General features: G+C 36.4%; 1 pseudogene; it reads right to left on the bottom strand.

The window, feature by feature from the left end:
• Positions 1-1,788: 1,788 nt before the first annotated feature.
• Positions 1,789-1,966, bottom strand: LOC144222402 (U2 spliceosomal RNA; annotated as a pseudogene).
• Positions 1,967-8,861: the final 6,895 nt, after the last annotated feature.

Below are 8,861 nucleotides of genomic sequence, written 5' to 3'. Positions count from 1 at the left end.
CATACTGCCTTAAATCCTTTCATCTGTAAGTTTTGTTTCTCTTCTTTTACTGATCTTAAAACTCAAAAAGTAGTGGCAGATTTTGCATTAAAAACATGACTTGACAAAAATCACTCATAAATAATGTTAGAAATAAATACCTTGGATAGAAGGCTTATTTTTATTTTTTATTTATTTTTGAGAGAGAGCGAGAGCACGCAGGAGAGGGGAAGAGAGAGAGAGAGAGACAGAGACACAGACACAGACAGAAAATTCAAAACAGGCTCTGTGCTGACAGCAGACAGTCCTATGCAGGGCTGAATCCATGAACCGTGAGATCATGACTTGAGCCAAATTCAGATGATTAACGAAAAAAGAAAACTTGAAAAAATTTCNTGAAATAAGTCAGGCAAAGAAGGACAAATACCATATGTTTGCACGTATAGGAGGATTAGGAGGAACTTAATGGAAAACCATGGGGGAGAAGAAGGTGGGGAATAGTGGGGGAGGGGAAGAGAGGTAAACCATGAGAGGATCTTAAATGCTGAGAACAAACTGAGGACTGATGGATGTGGGGGGGGAGGGGGGAGATGGACATGGAGGAGGGCACTTGTGGGGATGAGCACTGGGTCTTATATGGAAACCAACTTGACAAAAAACTATTTGTAAAAAAAATAAAATAAAATAACAAATAAAGATGACTTACTTAGGCATTTAGGCTAAGGATTACTGTCTGTCTTGAGATAATGAAGTTTCTTTATATCTTAGAAATTTTAGTGAGTAGTATATGAACTCAAGTCAGTCTGAATTATTAATTTCCACCCACATTGTCAATCGTAAAATCCAGAAGTGTTCTATTAATTTTGGTTCAAAAACTCATGAATTGTTGTATGTATTTGAGTACTTGAGTATCTGTTTATGTTTGTGCAGAAATGTGTGTCAGATATATGCTTGCTACTTATTTTGTAGAATGTGAATTTGTAAGTAGGTAATGCATTCCAACCATGAGTTTAAAAATAAATCTCTCCCAGTTACTAAATCAAGTTGTAAACCTTATTTACCCTGCTACTACAGTAACTTTTAACAAGGGAAAGGTNTCTTTTGATTACAAGTAGTATTAGTGAAACAGAAATCAACACAGAGCACTCAAGTTGCCTTTATTTCTTTCTATATTTAATGTTATTGGGGGGGGGCAGAGGGCAGACAGAGAGAGACATAGACAGAGAGACAGAGAATCCAAAGCAGGCTCCAAACTGTCAAAGCCAAGCCCGACATGGGGCTCAAACCCACAAACCCCAAGATCATGATCTGAGCTGAAATGGGATGCTCAACGAAGTGAACCACTCAGACGCCCTTCAAGTTGCTTTTCAAATAAAGTTCTTGTTTCAGCATTTAGTGTCTCAAAGGGATTTTAATCAAGGTTATGGGAAAAGGCTGTAAACTTTCTGATGTATATTTAACAAACTGGAGGTCACTGCAAACATGTCTTAATCAAGGGTGAGTGCAATGAGATTGCAATCAGGAAAATAGAAGACTCAATGATAAGTAAAGCTTTTGTCTCCTAAGTAAAATTTAATTAAAACTCAAAGGGACTCACATTTTCACCTTTTTTTGTAGGATTTAATTTTTCTAGTCTGAGCCATAATTTTAAAAAATGGTAAATATGGCTGAGTAATTCATTTGATTTGAATCACTAACGATTCTTTCAGATGGTGATTGGAATTAATTCTGAACCATAGAGACAGCAGAATTTAAGAAGACTTCACTGAAGTTTCACTGTTGAATATTGAAAGCATAATTCCTTCTAATAAAATATAAATTTACAAATGCCATGTAATATTTGTACATTTTCTAATTGACTCGGGCACCCCACAAAACTATGTTTCTACCCTCACAGGAGTAAAAGTTATGAAAGAAGACAAAAACAGATTTAAACTGAAAAGAACAGATACTACATTTGACCTTAGCCCAAAGGCAGAGAAGAGATATAAAAACAGATTTAAAAATACTTACATATTGTATCATCTTCTGCAATAAATGAATTAATGAATGAATGGCCTTTCAAAGTTTTCAAAATATTTTTGATGTTTATATTATTTTTCAGACAGAGATAGACAGAACATAAGTCGGGGCAGGGCAGAGAGAAAGAGAGAGCGAGTGAGAGTGAATCTTCAGAGAGAATCTGAACCAGTCTCCAGGCTCCCAGCCATCAGCACTGAGGCTGACATGGGGCTGGAACCCGTCAACCGCGAAAGTATGACCTGAGCCGAAGTCGAGAGGAAGCTCAACCAAATGAGCCAATCAGGCACCCGCATGAATGGCCTTTCAATCCACCATAACTTATGTTCCAATTGCCTACATAGAGAAGTTGTTTTTAACTGGATCACATAGAAATATAGAACGAAATTTTCAATTATAAATAATCTGCTTGTTAATTAACAAACATCTATATAGGAGATTTAGTCTTAATTGTACCTTCAAGTTTTAATCTATAGTAAAAACATACTACCATTTGTTATTTATTTTAACGCTGTAAGTATAGGGATAAGAATCTTATTCTTTTCTAAGGAGAAAGACAAAATATAGCTACAAATAGATTACAATGTAACTGTCTTTCTGCTTACATAATAACTTTGGAACTCTTCTCTAACCAGAGATTAAGTAGTACTGTGAGTTAGGCAATAGGTTGGTCTTTGAAAGTAGTCCCTAAATTTTACTACTCCATCCAGTGGGTGGGTGAGGTAGGTAAGTAATAGAAGAATAGTCTTAACTACGTAAATTCAACTAGTTCTGGCCTCTGCCATTTTGTCTAGCAAACACAAAACTGAAGAATTTTAAGGGACACAAATGATTTGTTGCAACAGAGCAGTTTTCAATGCATGCAAATAGTATCTTGTTATAACCCCAACAGTTCCTATGAAGAATAAAAATGTGCATTATGGGATAGTGTTTGTTTGTGACTTTGAAGAAGTTACATACCCATGGTCTATCAAGTTCCGCCTTTTGTATAAATGTGTATAATGATAGTAACAACCTTCTTGTATTTGTTTTGGGGATCAAATGACAAAAGCAATGCGAAACATTTGGCACCATATCTCACATACCCTAAATAATTCATTAAGTTTCAATATTAATAATACTTTTCTGATCAGATTCAAGCTATGACCTCCTTCTCAGAATGGTGCACATACATATAGTGTTTTTCATATTATTTCAAATTCTGTGAACCCTTTTGAGACTCCCTTGTCTATGACTTGAATAGTATAAGTCATAGGTTTTACTCTACTCAGTTAGAAGAAGCTTCATTGACTATTTTGTATTCATAGACCAGTCTATTCCAGTAAAAAAGTGATATGTCTGGCTCTTTTTAAAAAGATAATTGCTGTTTAACTAAATGAATAAGTTTATCAATTGTTTTATTTTCTATAGACAGAACTTTAGTTGTATTTCTTTTTTTCTTTTTTCTTTAGAGAAACATTTAAAGAACATCGCTCTGGGGTTTAGAATAAAGGAGAATATAAAATGGCCTATGATCTCAGAAGCAAATAATACCAGCAATATTAAATATAAAATGATACATATACATGGTGAAACATTTAAGCACCATTGTAAGGCACAAAATGGAAAATCAGTGAGTCCCTCAGCACCTCTCTCTCTCTCTCTCTCTCCCCTAGAGTAATATATAATGTGCCTCAGGCAAGACAGGAAAGTAATGAAGGGCTGGGAAATGTGTGTCTGGGGGTGGGAGGTGGTCAGGAGAGGCCTCACTGAGAAGGCAACACTGAAGCATGTGGTGGCTAGTGTCCTGGAGGATGTGGAGAAGGGAGTGTACAGATGTTCCAAGCAGTTAAGGGAGCAGTAAGGCAACAGACATCTTGTTGGAGCCAGACTGAAGATGGGAGGAATAGATGGAGCAGGTCATGCAGCCAATGCAAGGACTAGGTCCTAGAAGATTTTGAGACATGATCTGCCTTGTATTTGGTCCATATGGAGGAACATACTGGCTGTGCAAGAGTGGAGGTTAGAAGGCTAGAGGATCTGGGATGGTACAGGGAGAGATCTTGCTGGCCAGGACTAGGGTGGGTCAAAGTGGAAATGGGAAAACAGTTGTGTGTGTATGTGTATGTGTGTGTGCATAATTGAAATTCCTTATTGAGAAAATTGTATATTCACCCACAGTTGTAAGAAATAATACAGAGACTTGGGCTCCTGGGTGACTCAGTTGGTTAAGTTTCTGACTTCAGCTCAGGTCATGATCTCACAGCTCGTGAGTTCGAGCCCCAGGTCGGGTTCTGTGCTGACCATGCAGAGCCTGGAGTCTGCTTCAGATTCTGTGTCTCTCTCTCTGTTCCTCCCTAGCGTGTGCTCTGTCAGTCTCTCAAAAAATGTTACGATTTTTAAAAGAAAAAGAAATAATACAGATATCCCTTGTATACTTTGTCCAGTTTTCCTCAATGGTAACATTGTGTAAACATTGAGACAATCTACAGATCATGTTCAGATCTCCCCAGTTTCACTTGTACTCATTTGTGTGAGTTTTAAGTTCTATACAATTGTATCAGTTCTATACAATTTTATTTTATTTAGGTTCCTTAAGACGTCACCACAGTCAAACACTAACCAGTTCCAACACCACAAGAATCTCTGGAGATCTTCTAAAACCACTCTTACCTTTCCTCCCACCTTGCACCTAACCTTCAGCAGCCACCATGTCATTCCATCTCTAAATTTACTACTTTAAAATGCCCTATAATTAGAATCATACAGTATGCAGCTTTTTGAGATTGGGTTTTCTCGCACAGCATAATTCCCTGGAGATTCATCTAAGTTGCTCTGTGACTCAAGAGGCCATCTAGATGTGTTTGCAGGTGGAGGCTCAGTTGTAGATATGAGTGTGGGGTTGAGGACTGGAGGTGTCTAGCATGGAACCAGTGGCATTAGCTCTGAAGTTGAATGGAATCTCACAGAATACAGATGGGCTTTAGGTTGATGACCAAATATGTACTGATTAAGCATCTACTGTGCACCAGGTTCCCTGCCAGCTAGGCATGGGGGATATGGCCATGAATGAGACCAACAAGGGAACTGTGAGCGACATGGGGCCAAGTCAAGGCTGGAAGTCAGGGGTAGACATGGGAGAAAGGGCATGCTTAGGATCTCTCTCTTCCTCCATTTTTCTCTTTGCGGCCATAGATGGGACCCGTTTGAGGGCAATGTCTCAGCCTTGAGGTGAGTGTTTAAACCAGAGGTTTCAAGTAGTCAAATAAAATAAAAAAAGTAAAGTTCTGCATCTAAGGCAAGATAGAATCCAGTCAGCAAAGACTGATCTGTGTTCTGAGATGGACTTTGTCCTTTAAGGTCATTATTTCTTTGACAAAAGGATACAGTTAATGGGTGGTAGGGGGGAAGGATGCAAGTGTTCTGTTGTGTCCCTGCCAGGCACAGTGATTTCGCTTGGGTTTGGAGAGGCTCTGAATCCATAGACCAGCTCCCTGAGTTCCCATCACAGTCTCCTTACCTCCTGTCCCCTTGTCTCCAAACTGCCTCCCTCTCCCCATCCCTTGCCACGTCCTTTCTGGCCTGCCTAACTTTTCTAACAGAGCTGTTCAGAGCTCCTCTCTCATTTTCTTTCATATTTTCTCATTTTTCCTGTTTCAAATCTCTATTTCCATGTTTTTCCCTGTCTTTCCACCATTTCTTCCATTTTCCTCCTTCTTTCCATCTGTTTTCTCTCTTTCTGAAGTCCTCCTTATCTTGTTTCCACACTCTTCTCTCTTTTTCATATTTTTCCCTCCTTGTTTTCTTGTTTCTCTTCTGTCCCTATTTTTTTGTCTTTGTCTCCTCTTGTCTTTAATTACCTTCACCAGTGTTCCTCCTTTTCATGTAGAATTGTCCCTGAAGTACCAAGTAAGAGTATTTTAATGTTACACCTGCATGAAAGAAAGAATAAAAAGGTAATAAAAGAAATAGCTTTAAAGAGAGATAGTAGATAACTTCCAGATACAAAGGATAATATAAATTGTGATTATCATTAATTTTTGTCAAATTAGCTTAAAGGACTTAGTAGCTTCTGTATTCACAAGCCCAAGCATAATATTTGTTATAAAATAGGCAGGAAATATTAGGATATTAGAAGTTACATTTTGAATCAACAATGCCACAAATTTATAAAGGAACAAAAGGAAAATAAGAGAATGTGAATAAGTAGTAAGGATTGCTTTCTTAAGAGATTTTAGAAGGGCCATCTGGGTTTGATGACATCAAAGAATACTAGTCTTCAATAAAGGCAAAACAAATTTTGCCTTAGAGATAAGAAGGGATTATTGGCAAACTCTAAAAACCGATGTAGGTATACGTGGTATGAGTTAAGAAAAAGATTTAATTCAAAAAAAGCGATTTACCTTCTGTTATAAGATGTTGAAGTGGATAAAATTAGCAGAAAACAGTTTAAATAATCTCAGAGTTTTCTTTATTCCTGATGTTTTGAATCAGAAAAAATTTAAACTAATAAAAATATATAATAAAAAGATTTTAAAATCCAAATATATTTCAAGAGATTATTGTCAAAGGATGTTTCAATAAGACAATGCTGTGAAGACAAATTAGATATGTATTTCACTTCAGTTTGCAAAAAAATGACAAAATTATGTAATTGCACCTTTTTTCAGGACAGTTAAAAGTCAAGAGGAAATTGGGGCGCCTGGGNATTGATGATAAGAAAAAAATGCTATAACTGTTTCCTTTTTTTCCAAGTTTTTATTTAAATTCCAGATAATGAACATACAGTGCAATACTACTTTTAGGTGTAGAATTTAGTGATCCATCACTTACATAAACAACCAGTCCTCATTAAAACAGTGCCCTCCTTAATACCCATCAAACATTTAACTCATTCCCCTGCCCACCTCCTCTCCAGTAACCATCAGTTTATTCTCTATAGTTAAGAATCTGTTTCTTGGTTTACCTTACTCTTTTTTTTCAGGTTTGTTCATTTGTTTGTTTCTTAAATTCCACATATAAGTGAAGTCATTTCATATTTGACTTTCTCTAACATATTTTGCTTAGCATAATACTCTCTACTTCCATCTACGTCACTGCAAATGGCAAGTTTTCTTTTTTATGGCTGAATACTATTCCATTGTACATATTTACCTCAGATCTTATTTATTCGTTCTTCAGTCGATAGATATTTTGGCTGTTTCCATAGTTTGGTTATTGATGATAATACTTCTATAAACATCAGAGTGCATATATTCCTTCAGATCAGTATTTTTGTATCCTTTGGTTAAATACCTAGTAGTGCAATTGATGGATAACAGAGTAGTAATATTTTTAATTGTTTGAGGAACCTCCATAGTGTATTCCAGAATAGCTGCACCAGTTTGCATTCCCACCAACAGTGTAAAAGGTCACCCTTATCTGTACATTCTACTAATACCTGTTGTTTCTTGTATTGTTAAGTGTAGCCATTCTGACAGGTGTGAGGTCATATTTCACTGTGGTTTTGATTTATATTTCCCTGTTGATGAGTGATGTTGAGCACCTTTTCATGAGTCTGTTACCCATTTTATGACTCTTTGGAAAAATGTCTATTCATGTATTCTGCTCACTTTTTAAACTGGCCTATTTGATTTTAGATGTTGAGTTTTACAAGTTCATCATAGATTTTGGATACTAACTCTTTATCAGATATGCCATTGGCATATATCTTCTCCCATTCCATTGTTTGGCTTTTAGTTTTGTTGATTGTTTCCTTCACTGTGCAGAAATTGTTTTTTTTATTTTGATGAAGTCCCAATAGTTGATTTTTCCTTTTGTTTCAATTGCCTCAGGAGACACATATAGCAAGTATATGCTATGGCCTATGTCAAAGTTGCTGCCTGTATTATCCTCTAGAAATTTTATGTTTTCATATTTCACATTTAGGTCTTTAATCCATTTGAATTATTTTTGTGTGAAGTGTAAGAAAGAGGTCTACTTTTGTTCTTTTGCATGTCGCTGCTCAGTTTGCCCACCACCATTTGTTGAAGGGACTCTCTTTTCCCATTGGATATTCTTTCTTGCTTTGTCAAAGATTAATTTACCTTATAGTTGTGGGTTCCTTTTTTGGTTTTCTATTCTGTTTCATGGATCTATGTGTCTGTTTTTGTGCCATTACCATACTGTCTTGTGCAGAACATTAGGTTCTGTGCTGACAGCACAGATTGTTTTGGCTATTCGGGGTGTTTTGTGGTTCCACATAAATTTCAAGATTGTTCTATCTCTGTGAAGAATGCTGGTGGCATTTTGATAGCGATTACATAAATGGGCAGATTGCTTAAGGTAGTATAGACATGTTAACAATATTTGCTCTTTCAATCCACGTGAGTGGAATATTTCCCATTTCTTTGTGTCATTCGATTTTTTTCTTCGGTGATTTTTTTAGTTTTCAGAGAACAGATCTTTTACCTCTTTGGTTAGATTTATTCCTAAATATCATATTCTTTTTGTTGCGATTGTAAACGGAATTGATTCCTTCATTTCTCTGTCTGCTGCCTCATTATTGGTGTATAGAAATGCAACTGATTAGTGTACATTGATTTTGTATCTTGAGACTTTACTGAGTTCATGTATCAGTTCTAAAAATATTTGGTGAAGTGTTTTATGTTTTCTATATAGGGTATCATATCATCTGTACATAGTGAAAGTTTCACTTTTTACTTGCTGATTTGGATATAGCTTCTTCATTCTCTTTTGTTTTTCTTTTTGATTGCTGAAGCTAGACTTCCAGTCATTAACAGTGGTGAGAATGAATATCTATGTCTTGTTCCTGATCATACAGGAAAAAGCTCTTAGGTTTTCCTGAATGAGGATGATAATAGCTGTGGGGTTTTTTGTTTGTT

Source organism: Crocuta crocuta, unplaced genomic scaffold (genome assembly GCF_008692635.1).
Source record: "Crocuta crocuta isolate KB4526 unplaced genomic scaffold, BGI_CrCroc_1.0 scaffold1634, whole genome shotgun sequence".
Classification (NCBI taxonomy): Eukaryota; Metazoa; Chordata; class Mammalia; order Carnivora; family Hyaenidae; genus Crocuta; species Crocuta crocuta.
This window is presented reverse-complemented; position numbering and strand designations above follow the sequence as displayed.